The sequence below is a fragment of the Salvelinus fontinalis genome, chromosome 15, assembly GCF_029448725.1.
Source record: "Salvelinus fontinalis isolate EN_2023a chromosome 15, ASM2944872v1, whole genome shotgun sequence".
Taxonomy (NCBI): Eukaryota; Metazoa; Chordata; class Actinopteri; order Salmoniformes; family Salmonidae; genus Salvelinus; species Salvelinus fontinalis.
This window is the reverse complement of record NC_074679.1, coordinates 37993608-38014825: the sequence shown is the minus strand read 5'-3', so window position 1 is coordinate 38014825 and position 21218 is coordinate 37993608. Positions and strand designations below refer to the sequence as shown.

The following is a 21218-nucleotide window of genomic DNA, read 5'->3' as shown; positions in this document are numbered from 1 at the left end:
ACCATGACATGACCTACACTCTGACCATGACATGACCTACACTCTGACCATGACATGACCTACACTCTGACCATGACATGACCTACACTCTGACCATGACATGACCTACACTCTGACCATGACATGACCTACACTCTGACCATGACATGACCTACACTCTGACCATGACATGACCTACACTCTGACCATGACATGACCTACACTCTGACCATGACATGACCTACACTCTGACCATGACATGACCTACACTCTGACCATGACATGACCTACACTCTGACCATGACATGACCTACACTCTGACCATGACATGACCTACACTCTGACCATGACATGACCTACACTCTGACCATGACATGACCTACACTCTGACCATGACATGACCTACACTCTGACCATGACATGACCTACACTCTGACCATGACATGACCTACACTCTGACCATGACATGACCTACACTCTGACCATGACATGACCTACACTCTGACCATGACATGACCTACACTCTGACCATGACATGACCTACACTCTGACCATGACATGACCTACACTCTGACCATGACATGACCTACACTCTGACCATGACATGACCTACACTCTGACCATGACATGACCTACACTCTGACCATGACATGACCTACACTCTGACCATGACATGACCTACACTCTGACCATGACATGACCTACACTCTGACCATGACATGACCTACACTCTGACCATGACATGACCTACACTCTGACCATGACATGACCTACACTCTGACCATGACATGACCTACACTCTGACCATGACATGACCTACACTCTGACCATGACATGACCTACACTCTGACCATGACATGACCTACACTCTGACCATGACATGACCTACACTCTGACCATGACATGACCTACACTCTGACCATGACATGACCTACACTCTGACCATGACATGACCTACACTCTGACCATGACATGACCTACACTCTGACCATGACATGACCTACACTCTGACCATGACATGACCTACACTCTGACCATGACATGACCTACACTCTGACCATGACATGACCTACACTCTGACCATGACATGACCTACACTCTGACCATGACATGACCTACACTCTGACCATGACATGACCTACACTCTGACCATGACATGACCTACACTCTGACCATGACATGACCTACACTCTGACCATGACATGACCTACACTCTGACCATGACATGACCTACACTCTGACCATGACATGACCTACACTCTGACCATGACATGACCTACACTCTGACCATGACATGACCTACACTCTGACCATGACATGACCTACACTCTGACCATGACATGACCTACACTCTGACCATGACATGACCTACACTCTGACCATGACATGACCTACACTCTGACCATGACATGACCTACACTCTGACCATGACATGACCTACACTCTGACCATGACATGACCTACACTCTGACCATGACATGACCTACACTCTGACCATGACATGACCTACACTCTGACCATGACATGACCTACACTCTGACCATGACATGACCTACACTCTGACCATGACATGACCTACACTCTGACCATGACATGACCTACACTCTGACCATGACATGACCTACACTCTGACCATGACATGACCTACACTCTGACCATGACATGACCTACACTCTGACCATGACATGACCTACACTCTGACCATGACATGACCTACACTCTGACCATGACATGACCTACACTCTGACCATGACATGACCTACACTCTGACCATGACATGACCTACACTCTGACCTATCTCTCTGTCTATATCTGATGTCATATCGCCACCTACTGGCCTACCAGCAACAACACTATAATCATAATATCCTTTACATACATAGTGTATCACCATAGTCGACTCAATTTAACCTTCGCTAAGCCCCTCCGAGGGGATTTTGGGCAACCAATCACAGTGCTCCAATGGATAGCCGTATGGTTGAGTATGATACACTCGGACAAGCTCATGTTTGAAATGAATGAAAGCCAGTGGGCAGTGGGAAAACAAAATATATATTCAAATATATATTTTAAACGGCTTAATAATTAAGCAGTGCATCAGGAGTACTTGCTACTGTGATTTTGAAATGCAGAGCGTGCATTTTTTTTATCCAAAATTATACTTTTGTTACATTGTTTGATAGTTCAGGGGGTTAGCTAGCTCTCAGTCTCATTGAACACCAAACATTGCTAACGCTAGCTAGCTAGCCACCTCATTGACCACCAAACATTGCTAACGCTACCTAGCTAAGCACTTAATATAACTTGTTTTCTCGAAATGTATGTTAGCTAGCTAAATTAGCCATATTAACTCCAATCTGAGGTCGAAATCAGGATACGATTTCAGAGCACTAGTTTGCTCCAAATTGATTGTAGATTTGACTACATGTTCACATTGAATTCAGAGCCAATCAGTCGCTAGCTACACTACAAACATAATATTACCAGGTTCATGAGAAGCAGTTGACAGTCCATTACACCATACCCTAGAGTTTCCTGATTACCAAAGGTTAGTCTGTGTTTAATTTCATTGTGTATTAAAGTTTGTTATCATTGTGGGGGGATTTCGCCTGGGGGAATTGGGTTTTCCAGGAAAATGTCCAAGATTGCAACAGTAACCAAGGGGGGTGGACAGAGGGGAAAGTAAAACTGTCCGGTACGGCATCCCGTTTAAATAATTAGTGGGGGTAAGCCATGTCGGTAAAACGTAAGCCTATAGGCTATTATTAACTCTTCTTTTTTTTTACATTACTGCATATCAGCTGCATAATAAATTAGCGAATTGACTGGAAAACAGGTGTTATGCAATCTAAATGGCGTTGTGGTTTGAGGAGAACACTTACATTTTGTCAAGGCGGAGATGGGTGGCCAAGACGCTCGCAGTCAAGGCGGAGATGAGTGGCGTGGACATGCATCAGTTCAGGCTACAAGTGTGGGCCTAATGACAATTGCAGAATGTCATCACAATACACGTAGGTGTTTTGTAACAGATGCCTCTGCATTCATGAAATTACGGGTGCACAGTGCACTGTTGGGGTTTGAATGCTGAAATGAGTTTCTGAGTGGACGAATGTGCGTGGGTAGCCAACAGGAGCGCCTTTGTTAAGTGATTGTTTGACAATCAGATGAAAACATCATGACTGGTTGTGTTTATGCCACATTAAAACGCATAGGCGCCGTGTCCATAAGGCTAGGGGAAGCTTTCCCTAAAGTAAATTGAATTAAATTGCCAAAATGATATAGTCTAATTAGCTAACTCCTGTCTATACATAAATAAATCAAATCATTCAATATAGGCTACTAGAACATAAAGCATGATTTGGCCACAGAGGATAATTAGCTTTATAAAAAAATACCTGCGGATTGTTTTAAAATGCATAGCCTACAGTCAGAAGGGCTTGCAATTTGGGCAGCGCTCCGCTGCGAATACGAAATAGATGATTGTTGAGTTGCGACTGTCAGTGAAGTTGAGTCTGCATATTCACTGTCTGCCATTGGGTCAGTGGCACTTTCGTTTGTTTTTGGACAATCATTTCCTCCTCCAGGTTAGATGGACATCATATTGTATTTGTGTCTCTCCTTTTCGTAGGCCTATTAGATGGATCAGACAACATCGTTTTTATTGATCTGTTTGTCAGGGTCAGCAGAGTTGGCTACCCTGTCATTTTGTAGTACAACAAAATGTGTGCGCGCACGTACAGGTAAGACATTAAATCTACTTTCACCCCTGGGGGTGGGGCTTAGCGAAGCGTCAATTAGTACAATACAATAAACTCTCATTCATATATTACAGACACTGCAGCCATCACTACATTCTATTATATCATTATAGCTGACTCCATATACTGGGGTCCTATTGTTCTGTATAATATGCAGTCTGTGGAGGCGGAGGGCATTGAGTAATGGATATGTACAGTACATCCATTTTAATCATAATATAATCACCATACAGAGACACAGTGACTGTGTGCCCTTGCCGTCTCCTACTACTGTGCCTTGAACACACACACACACACACATATACACACACACAGACAGACAGACACACGCACAATCTGCACATGGCGGCCTCAAGGCGAGGGGATTATATAAAGAGAAATAAATAAATGACGGGAGGGGGGTACCTATGCAGAGAGAGCAAGGAGCTGTATCGCTGGATAGCACACACACATTGGGCCTATATTCTCAGCTGACTCCCCCTTGCCCGCTGGCAGTCTCTGACCTTGGCTGCATGGACGTGCATTGCAAATGACTCCCCCCTACACACTCGCACACACACAACTCCCCCTCTATACACATCTCTAATACTCCCCCCTTCCATTTCCACGAATTGAACTGCTTAAAGGGATGCACGGGGAGACATAAAAATATTCACAAGTTCATCTGACTCTGGGGAAGTATAGATAAAGGGCTTCATTGCCAAAATCCTGAAGTATCCCTTTAATAAAGCCATCTATAATTGGCCATAAGGAGGTTAAGGCATCCATTATTCCATTTTCCCCAGTGGAGAGCTTGGACTGTGCTGGCCAGTGGAGAGCTTGGACTGTGCTGGCCAGTGGAGAGCTTGGACTGTGCTGGCCAGTGGAGAGCTTGGACTGTGCTGGCCAGTGGAGAGCTTGGACTGTGCTGGCCAGTGGAGAGCGTGGACTGTGCTGGCCAGTGGCGAGCTTAAACTATGCTGGCCAGTGGAGAGCTTGGACTGTGCTGGCCAGTGGAGAGCTTAAACTGTGCTGGCCAGTGGAGAGCTTGGACTGTGCTAGCCGCTAACTAGCTAGCCATTTCACATCCGTTACACTAGCTAGTGGATAGCTTGGACTGTGCTAGCTAGTGGATAGCTTAAACTGTGCTGGCCAGTGGAGAGCTTAAACTGCTGGCCAGTGGAGAGCTTAAACCGTGCTGGCCAGTGGAGAGCTTAAACTGCTGGCCAGTGGAGAGCTTAAACCGTGCTGGCCAGTGGAGAGCTTAAACTGTGCTGGCCAGTGGAGAGCTTAAACCGTGCTGGCCAGTGGAGAGCTTAAACCGTGCTGGCCAGTGGAGAGCTTAAACTGTGCTGGCCAGTGGAGAGCTTAAACCGTGCTGGCCAGTGGAGAGCTTAAACCGTGCTGGCCAGTGGAGAGCTTAAACTGTGCTGGCCAGTGGAGAGCTTAAACCGTGCTGGCCAGTGGAGAGCTTAAACCGTGCTGGCCAGTGGAGAGCTTAAACCGTGCTGGCCAGTGGAGAGCTTAAACTGTGCTGGCCAGTGGAGAGCTTAAACTGTGCTGGCCAGTGGAGAGCTTAAACTGTGCTGGCCAGTGGAGAGCTTAAACCGTGCTGGCCAGTGGAGAGCTTAAACCGTGCTGGCCAGTGGAGAGCTTAAACCGTGCTGGCCAGTGGAGAGCTTAAACCGTGCTGGCCAGTGGAGAGCTTAAACCGTGCTGGCCAGTGGAGAGCTTAAACCGTGCTGGCCAGTGGAGAGCTTAAACTGTGCTGGCCAGTGGAGAGCTTAAACTGTGCTGGCCAGTGGAGAGCTTAAACCGTGCTGGCCAGTGGAGAGCTTAAACTGTGCTGGCCAGTGGAGAGCTTAAACCGTGCTGGCCAGTGGAGAGCTTAAACTGTGCTGGTCAGTGGAGAGCTTAAACCGTGCTGGCCAGTGGAGAGCTTAAACTGTGCTGGCCAGTGGAGAGCTTAAACCGTGCTGGCCAGTGGAGAGCTTAAACCGTGCTGGCCAGTGGAGAGCTTAAACCGTGCTGGCCAGTGGAGAGCTTAAACCGTGCTGGCCAGTGGAGAGCTTAAACTGTGCTGGCCAGTGGAGAGCTTAAACTGTGCTGGCCAGTGGAGGGGCTTTTTTGTGCTGCAGATGGCAATCTCTGTTGATGCTTTTTCTATTTTCTTCTACGCTCTGAATAGATTGTGTGATTTTTATTGATGGAAATGATATGGGAGGTAGAGTAATAACTGTGGTTTGGCTGAAGTTTCCCTAAACAGTGTGTGGGTGTGTGCGTGGGTGTGTTTTGCATGCGTTTGTTCGTGTGTGTGTGTGTGTGTGTGTGTGTTTATAAGCAATGTTCCCTCTAATATTTTTTTGTCACTGAGCAAATTTCAGGTCTGCTGAGCGCAAACTTGAATGTTGTGAAAATTCTGTTCAACTTCCAGCGTGTGTTTACTGTGAACACTGAGGCTGTACCCGCTTTAAGTTGCAGTTTTAACAGTGGTCAAGTAGGCTACTGTGGTTATTTGATCATAGTTTGTTTTGGCTAATATTGCGTTGTAGAGGGAAACGTTGATAGTGTTAACAGGGAAAGCTCTAGAACAGTGGTCACCATCCTTTTCTGAGTCAAGATCACTTTCTGAGTCAAAATGCAAGCCGAGATCTACCACTCAGATTTTATTTTACAAACCGTAAGCATATGCAACATTAACCAATTAAAAATAATACTGTAGCAATGAGGAATTGTGGAGTAAGCTATATGCCCAATACATTATCACTGCATATTGGCTTTGCTTGAATTGCCCTGCAATTGTTGTTCAGGTCATTTTTTTAAATTATATTTCAAAATTTGAGGCTATATGATCACACTGGTAATAGATCCATTGTTGTATTACTTGTGAGGCACAGCTGAGTGAGCATACATTAAAATAATTCGCTTTTTATTTTTTATTTCTCTGGGCTGATGGTGTCTGTATCTAATGGTCTGAGGGTCTGCTTCTCAACATCCCTCGGCTCTCCCGTTCCTCCACTGACACTGACCAAAAAGGGACACCGTCTTCCAGCTGATGGGGAAGCTCGAGTCGCACTGCATTATTTCTGCCTCATGCACAAATCCATGTTGTTACTCTTATGAACAGAGAAAGTGAAATATTCCTTGATATTGAAAAAGACCCAATCCAGTAATAATAACAACACAAGACTATAGATACACTTTCCTACTCATTCATTACTGCTGCACTACTTGTTGTAGCGCTGAGTGGAAATAGGAAGAACGCGCATTATATGGTTTATAAAAGTGTTGAATAAAAGTGTTGACAGTGCTGAGTAAGAACTTAAACATGAACTCACTCATATAAACAGCAGCTCTTTGCTGTATTCGTTGACAAAAGGATGGAAGCAAATGTAAGTAATTATAACGTCATAACGGGTCATGCAAAAAATGTACTGTTGAGAAGAATATGTTAGTTAATGTAGAGACAAACAATTATACATTTTTTTTTTCATAAAGTTAAATGAAGAAAATTGCTATTTAGCAAGCTAGCTGACTAGCTAACATTAGCCAGCGAGCTAGCTGGCTAATGTGTTGTGACATGAGTATGAAATTGTAATTGTGTTGTTTAATGTTTTAGGGACTCCTGAGAAAACCAGCAAACCAGGTTGTCGTCTTGTGAAACAGTGGATGTAAAGAATCTAGATAACTAAAGAATTTACTGCAAATTGAATGTATAATTTTGTAAGCTTGCCTTGCTGATATTTCCCATGCAATGCAGCTGAAGTAACGAAGCTAGCTAACAATTTTCTTGCTTCTTGTATAGTGGAGGATAAAAATACCAGTATGCTTATGGATGTGTAACTAGCTATGTTGCCGATCTATGTGTGGACCCTAAAACATTTGGTATAAATATTAGTTCAGAACCTAGCTATGAACCTCAGCCGTCATAGCCTGTTGTATTGACTGATATTCACTGTATTCACTGATCATTTACTCTGTGAGACATTCTTTTAAGTCATATCCAATACCAGGAGTATCAAACTCCATTCTTTGAATGATGCTGTGTCTGCATATATGTATTACAATTATACACGTCAACAGTGTTTACCAATCCTGGTCCTGGGACATCAATGGTTTTTCTTTATTTTCTTATTTTTTTATTTAACCTTTATTTAACCAGGTAGGCCAGTTGAGAACACGTTCTCATTTATAGCTGCGACCTGGTTACACATTGTAACTATGCAAAAGACTAGAAACATGATTTAAGTAATTAAAGGCTGATTTGTAATTCATATATACAGAAACAGAATTTAAAACATCGTACACTCCACTTCCTATGCATCATGTAAATACTCTAAAACCGGTTCATCTCAATATCTAATGCCCTTCATCTGCATTGATCTGAGGACACAGGATAGGTGTAGTATTTCATCAAATGAGAGACTTAATTTCAACCAGTAGAGAATGTGAAACGCTTCATTGAAAGAAGTTCATTATCCAAGTGTTATAAATACATAATACATGCATTATAAATATTATAATTGTAATATGATATTATAAATACAAGTTCAATCTGTACTTCAATGCACATCTGGTGTGGATAAAAACAGAGGAAGAAAGGCGAGGTAGGTAGAGAGGTGTGAGAGAGTGTAAAACACAGAAAGGGAAAGAGGTAAGAACAGAGGAGCTAGGGAAGACAGCATATGATTAATGAATCAGAGTGCTACCCTAATATTCTCTCAGTTCATCACAATTACATAATAGTGTCTCTAGCGGTGTCTCCTAACAGCCTTGGAACCCCAGTTGGCCCGAAGGTTATCTTAATAGCGGGTGAGATGGCGATGATGGGACTGGAGGTTGGCATCCTCTCTCACATCAAAACATATCTGCAGACGAGAGACAAATGGAAGGAAAGATTAAGCCTTGTTTTCTTTTTATTCAAACATTGTCAGTCAGCATAATCATCAGTAGGTGAAATGCAAAACTGACCTTGGATCATTAACTCTGGAACAACTACATCTCTATCTGTATCTCAATGAATAATAAATCACTTTAATAATACTTCCTGTTGACCCGTCCGTCATGCCCTCTATGTGTCAGCCAGTTCAGATGCGGGGGGGGGGGGGGGGGGGGGTTCACCGACATAGCTGAAATACATAGTTTTTGCGAGCCACGGCCTGTTCACCACACTATCATCCAGAAGACGAAGTCAGGCAGGTGCATCAAAGCTGGGATCGAGAGACTGAAAAACAGCTTCTATCTCAATGCCATCAGACTGTTAAATAGCCATCACTAGCCGGCTAGCACCCGGTTACTCAACCCTGCACCATAGAGCCTGTAGCCCTATATACAAAGACATGGAATCACTGGCCACTTTAATAATGGAACACTAGTCACTTTTATAATGTTTACATACTGCTTCACTCATTTCATATATATATATATACTGTATATATATATATATATATATATATATATATATAAAACTATATATATATATGAGAGAGAATAACATCTTCTAAAACAGTGTATGTGACCAATAACATTTGATTTGATTTGATAACCTAGAGGATTTAGGGAGAAGGGAGGAGAGAAATTAAGGTAGTTATTGAGAAAATAATGTAGTTAAAGATCGTGTTCAACAGGAATCTGTGTGTGTGGTCTCACCTGGTGTCCACACTAAGTGGCTGCAGAGTACTTTATCAGGGATGCATGTATCAAGCTGGATGCCATTATAGAGGTGAAAGGAACACCACACACTTTTCCTCTTTCTCACTTTTTCAATACGGTAGATTTAAAGGGGTATGGCAGGTGTACTCCCTGCCTGAAAGAGATCAATTATGCCAACAAAGAGTTTCATGCTCTGCTGCTGGCACATTGTAGAACAGATGTCCACAGGCATAAAGTGTAAAATGTAATAACGTGCAGTGTAGCTCAAAGCTATTGCTTTTGTTGTGTTGAACTTGATATGAGCGGTAGGGTAGCCTAGTGGTTAGAGCGTTGAGTTTGTAACCGAAAGGTTGCCAGTTCAAATCCCCGAGCTGAAAAAGTACAAATCTATCGTTCTACCCCTGAACAAGGCTGTCATTGAAAATAAGAATTTGTTCTTAACTGACTTGCCTAGTTAAATAAAGGTATAATATAAAAATATACAGGTGAGGGTGGATCATTTTTGTTTTTACTCAGTGAATGTTATTTTTGCACACATAGCCTTGTGCACTTCATCGGTCTACTACAGTGGCCAATATAACAGAGCAAAAATAGAATGCCTGTTTGTTTTATTCTAATTCTACTTTAAGATCTTTTTTCCCCAAGTGCAATATTTAAATGTGTGTGGTCACAAGCATTCTATTATAAAGGCTGTCATGGCTCACTGCAATATTAATGTATTGTTTTTTTCTCTGGACTTGAGTGTCATTTGCAGTAAAGTCTAGGCAACAAATAACATTGGATTGCTTTCCTAATATTTTTTAGCTGTGAGTTCAGTGGCGATTTTAGCATGTAAATCTTGGTGGGGCAAACTAAAAAAAAGTGTGATGCATGCCAACAAAGCCACTACACAACACTAAACAATACAGGAATTGCACTATAACAGTGACAAACGGTGCCCACAAACTGTTAGGGCCTACATAAATCTGTCCGAACAGTAGAGTCCCAACAGCAGTCCCATCACCTTACCACTGTTACACCATTGTTACACCTGGCTATCAGCTGAGCCTTGTCTGGCAGCGAAACAGTTCATTCAGCCTCATTTACTGCCTTTTAAAAAACTTAGCTGATATGGCTGACTTGCTTAAACAAATGTGGTGTCTACTGACAATTGAGATGTACAAACTATGGCATAAGGGAACGACAAGCGGATAAAAGGCAATCCGTAATTTCGATTAAGACATCAATGAGCGAGCGAGCGACGGACGTAGTCAATATAACTATTTGTTTAGTACTTTTGAAATGTACAGCGACAGAATTCAGAACATGGGCCATTCTTACAGTGTTCTCCCTGTACACCAAGTCAGAACCGTAGGATAAATAAAGGGGGCATATAAGCAGACAATGAGAGCTCTTACAGTATTCGATGATTACATTTCTCAAAAACAGCTTATAGGCTACATGTGAATAACCAAGTTAGAACAGTAGTCAAAATTAAGAGGTGAAAATAGGCTAAATAATTAGGGTGAGGCACATTGAATGCCGTTTGGGTCTTTGTGTGATAAAAAAAGATACGTCAAATAACACTATCTCGTTAAATAAGCTTTTCATTTGACACGTCAAATAACACAATTCTATTATAGAATGTTGTATGTGCTGAATGTGCACATGCAAGCCAATCACCACCACTACTATCAGTAGCACTGTCAAAACTGTCCAAAATAAAGTCTGGTAATAATCACACACCGGCCACAAGAGATGTTTACAATACCGCGTTGGTGAAAATAGACCAAATTATTAGGGTGAGGCACATGGGCTACTAACAGCTTACTACACAACATACACTTAGTATTACTTTCTTAGCTACAGTATACATATCTCCCTGGCATATTACATCATTTATGCAGCAGCATACAAGACATTTTTGGATTCACCTTGCTCACTTAAACAGGAAGGTGGCGTGGTGGTCCTTTTTGGGCAAATTTTGTCATCAAAGTCTGGCATTCTCTGGATTTATGATGGGAACTCTGGGGAGGGGGGGACAGCCACTCCACTGAATAGCAGGCTAGTGATTGCTTTGCGATGCTTGTAGTTAGACACTGATTCCTTCCAAACCACTCATTGTTGAATTAGCAATATCCAACTTGTTGTGGAATGGGTATGTCCGATGACCACCGATACGTTTTATTTATAATTTCACTTAATTATTTATCTTCATATGACAAGTATTGAAAAGGATTTGCCATTAGATTGTCGACTTGATTCATAAAGACGACTGCTAGCTAAGATTTTGAAAGTATGATGTTGGCATGATCAGTCCAATCAAAGCTACTGTACATATAATGTGATTTGATGTCATTTTATCTGTGCCCAATGACCTTGAGTCTTCTTGGAAGGGCACTTATAATGTAACTCTATGGCAGGGCTGACATGTTCGATGTCTACCCTTACTAAGGACGTGGACTTGGCCTGTGACGTAGTGTCCCCATGAGTGACAGAACACTGAGACAATCAGGCGCAATGCTCCTATTTTCTGCTGGCTTGCCCCACCACCACAGAAAGCACTGAGCTAGGCTGAAACACCTGCATTTTGGAGCTGCCTTACGCAAGAAAGCAAAAAAGAGACCAAGTTTGTATGCTGCTTTATTAATTCAATTATATATTTTTTTTTTACAGTTTGCAAACAGATATGTGACACATATTAATGCCAAAATAGCATGCAAAACATGCAGGGCCAACTTTTAAAAAGATATATACATATCTTTTTAATGCTTTTTATTTTTTATTTTCCCTGAATGACGGGTCGGCACTGTGAGTTAGGTTCACATTAATCACTTTTGATATTACACACAGACTGATCATGTATATCATATTCTTTGTGGTTTAATTAGTTAAAACCTGCATTTCAAAAAGGGATCCACCTACTAGAAATTTGCATTTTAAAGCTGATAATTATTTCAATTAATTTTTTTATCCTTTTATATTTTATTTTGCATGTTTCAGTGCCAAAAAAAGTGTCACCTTTTTGGGCCCTCACCAGTTTGCATCCCTGACTTTCTACTGAGAAACATGCACAGACACACGAAGACAAACAATAGAGCGTAGTTACATAAATATAAATAATGAAGTGTCTTGCCTATTCTTTGAAGGTGGAAGGAGCCACAGTTATACACCTGAGCCTGCTTACTGCCCAACACAATCCATCCATCAGATTGATACACGAGTGTGTAGGTGTGGGTTATAGGGTGTCTAATTGTTCTACATTTTTTCAATATGGGTGACTCTTAAATGAGCCTGTTTTGTTTTTGTACAGACATCACCCTTCACTGAACAGCACCCTCACCTGAGAAGTAGAACGCAAAAGGAGAGAAAGTGGGAATTGAACAACTCCAGTTGACATAGCTAAGTAAATGGAAGAATACTCTTATTTCAATGTGAATGAGCATTTGGTTGTGCTTAGTGTAGTCTATGGTGTTGCCAGGGAACAGAACCCTCTTCGAAAAAGTAGGTGAAGATCTCCCGCACATTGATTGCCTCCCGTGCTCCGTTGTTGGACCCCATCCTTGAAACATCCTGCAAAGCAGCAGACTTCTCCTCTGGTGCACGAGGGCGAGCTGCAGATCCTCTACTGGTCCTCGTGTCCATCATCGTGAAGTTATGCAGGACACAGGTAGCCTTCACTCACCTGAAATCTCCCAGGAGGTAGTCCCAGATGGCCCTGGTCATCCAACCTTGCAGTGCCCTACACGGTAACTGTAGGCAATCGTTTTGAAGGTATCTGTAGGAATATGGAAGATAATTTCATTATTATACTTTTACATCACCAGGTCATTGTGGATTACTAAAGTATAATATCCCTTATAACATACCATGATCACATCGGATAGATAGATGCATGTGCACACACATGTGCATGTGTAGCACGTGACAAGCAGGATCATATCAAGGATAGCATCACAAATTAACACATAAATACCACTTGAAGCTTGATGATGAGTTGATCAATTGAATCAGCTGTGTAGTACTAAGGCAAAAACTAAAATGTGCACCCCTTTGATTCCCCAGGACCAGGACTGAGAACCACTTCTCTTCATTGGGACCTCTTTATCTGCAGACAGGCTTTCACTGTTCCCTGTATCTGAGGTCAAAAAAACCTCACAAGGAACAGACTTCATTATTCTCGAATTAGACCGCACTGAATATTATGTTACTATTATCTCCGTCCTCACTTCTACGGACTGGAACTACACAAAAGTACCTGCCCTATCCAGAATAGCCTACTCTCTCACTTATCTATTTTACCGTCCTCTGTGACTGTTAGTTAGCTACCTACAAATGTATTTGGAGTTGTTTTTTTACAGTGATAAATACATCAAGGTAGCTAGCTAATATGAAGTTAGGTAGCTGGGGATATTTAATTAACTTAGCTAGCTATCTATACAGTATGTAAAGTTGGCTAGATAGCTAGCTTGAATAGGTCCTCCCAACCATGTGGACGATTGGAAACAGAGCAGCAAAGATTGTTCGTCACCAGAGCGTTTTACAGCATATTACTATTTTCCTGTGAATAAATTAATGAAATGGAGAATGGATCAAACTATTTATCCATTTCATTTATTATTTAACCTTTATTTAACAAGGCAAGTTAGTTTATGAACAAATTCTTATTTACATTGACGGCCTACCCCGGCCAAACCTGGACGACGCTGGGCCATTTGTGCGCCGCCCTATGGGACACCCAACCACAGCCGGTTATGATACAGCTTGGATTCGAAACCAGGGTTTCTGTAGTGACATCTCTAGCACTGAGATGCAGTGCCTTAGAACGCTGCGCCACTCGGGAGCCCCCAAAATAATTGTGTCCCTGGGTGGGCCAGACCTTCATACAAACTAAAGTGCAGTATAGGCCTACCGCTGGCCAATAGGATGGCTCAGATGACCGTGTCTGCAGTAACGTAGCAGGCATAAAGGAAAGATACAGTAAAGTGAGATGTCAAAATGCTTAAAACCATGACTAGAGAGAGACTGTCAACTAATACAGCAAAGAGCTGCTGTTTATATGAGTGAGTTCATGTTTAAGTTCTTAATCAGCACTGTCAACACTGTATTCAACACTGTTATAAACCATATGCTGCCTGCACGCCTACAAGCGAACCACTCTGGGCGGCCTAAGCGGCACTCTGCAATTCACCGCGTGCTAGTGTACACGAGCCGTAAGGCTTTATCGTTGGGTTTATTACAGAAATGTTTGTCAATCGACTAGGAATGCCTTGGAGATGGACCAGTGGATTGCGATCGAACGGTTGGTGACCGCTGCTGTAGAAAGTGGAGTGAAGTTCTATCTAGTGCTTCTATCTGTGGGGTGATATTTCTGCATGGCAGCTGCGCGGCAGTCCCAGGGCTACAGCGCGCACACGCATGCAGTTTAGAGCGAACATTGTTTATAAGCTGCATAAATGTGGTATTTGTGTGGTGGTCCTTCCTTAATTGGATCTAAAAGCTCATCCCTTGAATGTACATGATGATTGACATCTCCAGGCAGGCGGGTAGGTGGCAGTAATTGGGGAGCGTGGCTCAGAAACAGATAGGTGTCAACATACTGAGGTGTGGCTGAGCTCGTCAGAGATGTGCGAAGTGTTTGTCGACAGACAGAGGCCCTCTGAATCGATGCCTGGGTTTTTTAAAGCTAAGCCACTGAAGCTACAGTATGTCTGTCTGCACTACAGAAGAGAAGGGGTATGATTAATTGTATTTGGAAAAGCCTAAGTAAAGAGAGGTTGGAGCTGAGCTCCCCTATCGTTTGGACTGATGGAGACTGGGAGCCCTTCCAAACTGTCTCCACACACACACACACACACACACACACACACACACACACACACACACACACACAATCCTCTGTTGCTTTACTGTGCTGTTAAGGGATGACAAACATACATGAGGTGTCAAAGTCTTGCTAACTATTTGACTGTGTACAGTGTGTGTAGAGTGTGTGTACAGTGTCTGTGTGTGTGTGTACAGTGTGTCTCTGTGTGTGTGTACAGTGCGTGTGTGTGTGTGTACAGTGTGTGTGTGTGTACTGTGTGTGTCTGTTTATTCTTCCACATCTGTCTGTGTGATTCACCCCATCATAAAGAACCTATTCTCCCTGGACAAGAGTGTTCACACATTACACCGCTTAACCCAGGACAGAAACAATGTTATATTTGAAGAAGAAAAACCTCCAACTCATTTCCAGAGAGAGAGAGAGAGAGGCCAAAGGCTTCAACGACATGGCTTTATTAGCATGTTGCACTAATTCCAACAGCATTTAACTAATCACATCAGATAATTAGTATTTTGAGTGGAATTACTTCTTAATTCGTTTATAGTCGGGTCAGTCAGTGTTCAGACTAGTAAACTGCCTGATCTTGCGAGCTTACATGCATGATGGCTACACAGATATCAGTGGTAATCAGTCTGGTAATTATGAGGCTATGTTCAGACTGTCAGGGTTGAGCTCTGGTCTAATTCTACAAGGAATTTGCCATACATAGGAAACCACACACACACATCCACACGAGAGAGAGCAAGAGAGAGAGAGAGAAAGACTCACATACACACACAGGGTCTTCAATTCAATGGCATTCATGGCTCTATTTCGTTTGCCTAACGTGCTACGTATACGGATGAATAGATCAGCTAAGGCCTTGTTTGTAAGCTATTCCCCAAAGGTCTATAATGTACACATCAATGTAGAACAGCAGTGATCTGCTGTGTGGAGTGCAGTACAGACTCAACTGGCTGGAGGGTAGAGTAGTGTTGTGTCAGAGTGCTGTAATTTATGCATGTTCAGTATGATAACATTAGGAACAGTATGTATGAAGGTTAATGAGCTGTGTGAGCCGAGGCTTGTACAGTGTGTGTGAGTGTGCCTGCCTGTGTGTGTGTTTGTACACTATATGTACATAGGCCAATGCGTGCTTGTGTGTCCTGCAGTTTGATTACAGTGATTAGGTTCCTACTGTGGGTAGCAGGTCATTTACAGGGCTGGGCCTCCCAGGCTCCTATGGGCTTCAGAGGCCGAGAGAGGCTCAGTCAGCCTCAGTAAGTAGCTTGACCCGGTCACACACGCCCCACTGTCTCAGAACGTCAACCTGCAGCGGTGTGACCTCTGCTTTACTCACCTGGCTGGCCAAACACACACACACACACACACACAGACACACACACACACACACACACAGAGAGACACACACAGGAACACACACATACAGCCTCCTCCGTCTCAGCTCAGCCTCATTGATCTACACGTTCCCTCTGAGATCCCTGTCTAATTAAGGGATCGATAACAGCCACCACGCTGCAGTCTTACTATATCAGATCCAGTTTGGCTGCTCCCTTCAACTCAGACCCAATCCTTCCTGGAGGAACCCACACTGAAGTAATCACATCTCCTTAGTGCTAGCCCTCTGTCCCTGGCAGGTTTGACTGACCAATATCATCTTGACTGACTGGCCTTGTTTCTTGACTACATAGTCTGCATACCAAATGGCACCCTATTCCCTAGAGGGCACTACTTTTGGCCACGGACTACATTTTGATTGAGATTGTGCCAGGAGAAGGAACGTGCATGCTGCATATTCAGCTCAGCCCCCCCCCCCCCTCAGTTTTATCTGTTTGTACACTGACTTTGCATATAATTAATTAATCCTACAATATTGAATTTGGCTATCATGGCACCCTTGAATAAATTGCATGACGTCTCTGAATGCTGCCCTCCTTCAATCAGATCATCTCTTCATAGCAGGCTGGTTCCTTCCTCCTTGTTGGGTAAGTCTCCTGTAGGATTAGATGAAGGATATTAATTCTCTCTCTCTCTCTCACACACTCTCTCTGAGCCTATCAGCAGAAATCCAGCCTGATCAAACAGTGTAAAGCCTCCACTAACCACTGAGATATCCACAGCTAAAAAACAGCTCTCATTACCTTCTATATCACCACACAAACCATCCCACTTAATCTCTCCCGTGGTGTATTTAAACCGTAGTGAATCAAAAACGGACTTTCCAAACGAGGAGGGTTTAATTTCAACCACCACAACCAGAAAGTGTAGTGTCCACGACAACTTTAACTTCCCAAATAATCCTCTAATGTTGTAGGTTTTTTTAAATAAGAATATTACGGGAGTTAGTTCTGGATTTTGTCTAATCCCTCTTTCCATCCACCTTAACCAGAAGTTGTAGTGTCAACGACAAATAAACTACTTTAACTTCCTAAATAAACTATGTTCTCTAGTGTTTTTCAGCTGTTGTTGGCAAGGCTGCTAAGAAGATAAAATATACACTGCTCAAAAAAATTAAGGGAACACTTAAACAACACAATGTAACTCCAAGTCAATCACACTTCTGTGAAATCAAACTGTCCACTTAGGAAGCAACACTGATTGACAATAAATGTCACATGCTGTTGTGCAAATGGAATAGACAAAAGGTGGAAATTATAGGCAATTAGCAAGACACCCCCAAAAAAGGAGTGATTCTGCAGGTGGGGATCACAGACCACTTCTCAGTTCCTATGCTTCCTGGCTGATGTTTTGGTCACTTTTGAATACTGGCGGTGCTCTCACTCTAGTGGTAGCATGAGACGGCGTCTACAACCCACACAAGTGGCTCAGGTAGTGCAGTTCATCCAGGATGGCACATCAATGCGAGCTGTGGCAAAAAGGTTTGCTGTGTCTGTCAGCGTAGTGTCCAGAGCATGGAGGCGCTACCAGGAGACAGGCCAGTACATCAGGAGACGTGGAGGAGGCCTTAGGAGGGCAACAACCCAGCAGCAGGACCGCTACCTCCGCCTTTGTGCAAGGAGGTACACTGCCAGCGCCCTGCAAAATGACCTCCAGCAGGCCACGAATGTGCATGTGTCTGCTCAAACGGTCAGAAACAGACTCCATAAGGGTGGTATGAGGGCCCGACGTCCACAGATGGGGGTTGTGCTTACAGCCCAACACCGTGCAGGACGTTTGGCATTTGCCAGAGAACACCAAGATTGGCAAATTCACCACTGGCGCCCTGTGCTCTTCACAGATGAAAGCAGGTTCACACTAAGCACATGTGACAGACGTGACAGAGTCTGGAGACGCCGTGGAGAACGTTCTGCTGCCTGCAACATCCTCCAGCATGACCGGTTTGGCGATGGGTCAGTCATGGTGTGGGGTGGCATTTCTTTGTGGGGCCGCACAGCCCTCCATGTGCTCGCCAGAGGTAGCCTGACTGCCAATAGGTACCGAGATGAGATCCTCAGAGCCCTTGTGAGATATGCTGACACATGCACATTTGTGGCCTGCTGGAGGTCATTTTGCAGGGCTCTGGCAGTGCACCTCCTTGCACAAAGGCGGAGGTAGCGGTCCTGCTGCTGGGTTGTTGCCCTCCTAGGGCCTCCTCCACGTCTCCTGATGTACTGGCCTGTCTCCTGGTAGCGCCTCCATGCTCTGGACACTACACTGACAGACACAGCAAACCTTTTTGCCACAGCTCGCATTGATGTGCCATCCTGGATGAACTGCACTACCTGAGCCACTTGTGTGGGTTGTAGACTCCATCTCATGCTACCACTAGAGTGAGAGCACCGCCAGCATTCAAAAGTGACCAAAACATCAGCCAGGAAGCATAGGAACTGAGAAGTGGTCTGTGGTCACCACCTGCAGAATCACTCCTTTTTGGGGGGTGTCTTGCTAATTGCCTATAATTTCCACCTTTTGTCTATTCCATTTGCACAACAGCATGTGAAATTTATTGTCAATCAGTGTTGCTTCCTAAGTGGACAGTTTGATTTCACAGAAGTGTGATTGACTTGGAGTTACATTGTGTTGTTTAAGTGTTCCCTTTATTTTTTTGAGCAGTGTATAATGATTTCAGCTTGCTCCTCCATTAGCTCCTTTAATTGAGTGGACTGGTATATTTCAGCGCTTTATTAAATTGGAGGGAAGCAGGCCGGAGGGTATTACCCGCAGAGTAAATAGATTTCTTCTCTGAGCTCCCTCCGTCTGGCTCTGCCTTCACCACCACACACAAGCTAATTCCTCACTTGTTGTCTTGTCTTGTTTTTTGCACGGGCAGATCATGGTTGTCATAGATACATAGACACACCAAAAAAATGGAACAAGGAACATTTGGTTCCTTTGACTCATCATTGGGTCAGACCAAACAGTTTTTCGGATTAAAAAGACTGTCCATCTGTGGAGGCCTAACCTTAAGACACCAAATCCAATCCCTCCCACAACTCCTTTCCTATTTGGGATTTTACTGCTTAAAACTTTCTTGGCTTAAAGCTCTTTTTTGTTGACTAAGATGCCCAAATAATGTGACGCTTCCTCTGTGAATCAGGAGGTGTGAAGAGATTTTAATGAGTCAAGCTTGCTGTTGTGTTGTGGCTTTGCGCCATGGTGCTGTTTACTCGGAGCATTTTGGTTACAAAACACCCCTAGTTCAACGGCTCCCCAGCTCAAACGCTAGACCTATCCTCCACACTGCCGTACCGCTTCCATCCAAGCCTCGCATCAAGACACCGCCGCTCTTTTCGCCCTCTCAGTAATTCAAAGGGCTGTGGTGTTTTCCTTTTTTGGCCTCCTCTACTTACATCACAGTATTTCATCCCCACACGCTTTATTAGAAGATTGTTGCCTCGTCCTCGTCGCTACCGAGGAATGACTCAAAAAGAGCTCTTCCCATTACCCGGAGGATTACTCTGATTATCCACCGTGCGTCGAAGAAGAACTACAAGGAAAAACATTCAAACATGCCAAAGTCAGGGTCCAACAAAATCCACTCCCCGAGCTTAAGCCCTGCTGAAAGGGAGTGTGAAATAACAATGAGTACAGGTTTGGGGCAGTACAATGAGCAAGGAGGGAGAAAAGGAATAGGCAGGGAGAAAGGATTAGAATACTATTAGTAGAAGCAGTTTGTTGTTGATAGGAAGGAAGTTGCTTCTCCTTGGAGTAGATGCTGCTTACTGTGCACCAATCCCTCGTCTGCTTTGATTTTTCTGTAGATTCTGCAGTGTGAAATGTGAAATGTCAGGCAAATAGACATGTCAAGTGTCAATCATGGGGATTTTTGACTGCTTGAGCTCTTTGTGAAGTTTATCGATTGCGCGAGGGTCGGTGTCAGCATACCGCGAGAGACTGGTATTTCTTTGCCGTGATTGGATGAAAGCTTTGACTGAGATAAGCCTGAACGGAACATCCTTTATTATTGCAAGCCAGGGGATTTATGGGTAAAGACTCAATATGTCTTTGAGACTGCCTGCGTGTCCGAGTGCATGTTTTTACTATATGTATGATGGTGTTTTAGAAGGTGTGTATTTACGTATCCAGGGGCAACAGAGCGATGCGGGTCATGCAAGGGCCACATCATTTCTCTCTGTATGCTTCCACTAAGACTGCAATATGATTGTCTCTGGATTATGATGCTCAAATGCCACCTTTCAATATATGTACTTTACATATGTCATATTTTTCTCAGCTTAAGGGATTAGGTATGTTACTTTATATTTTTGTTAAAGAATTACTCACACCCATTATCTGTCTGATACCACAAAGACTGCAAGTGTAGATGACTTTCTCTGGATTTGGGATGCTTGGAATTACACCAAATGTCCCCTTTCAATATATGGATGTTATGCACTATTTTAACGTAATAAATCTGAACATGGTAACTAACACTTGTATTATTTATTTGTCTCTCACTGTTTCTCTTGCACAGTCTCTCTATCTGTCTATCTTTAAGAGCTACAGCTGTAGCAGTAGATGCTCACATTATAACACAAAAAGAACTGGACACCGCCACATTGTTTTGTGCTGATCAGAAGATTTAGAAAATAACTTGACCGACA

The 21218-nt window shown here is 43.3% G+C and overlaps 1 protein-coding gene across 1 annotated transcript in view; it reads left to right on the top strand.

The window, feature by feature from the left end:
• Positions 1–21218, top strand: part of LOC129811916 (polypeptide N-acetylgalactosaminyltransferase-like 6) — a 52404-nt gene that overhangs the window by 9891 nt on the left and 21295 nt on the right. The gene's annotated exons all lie outside the window — the stretch shown is intronic.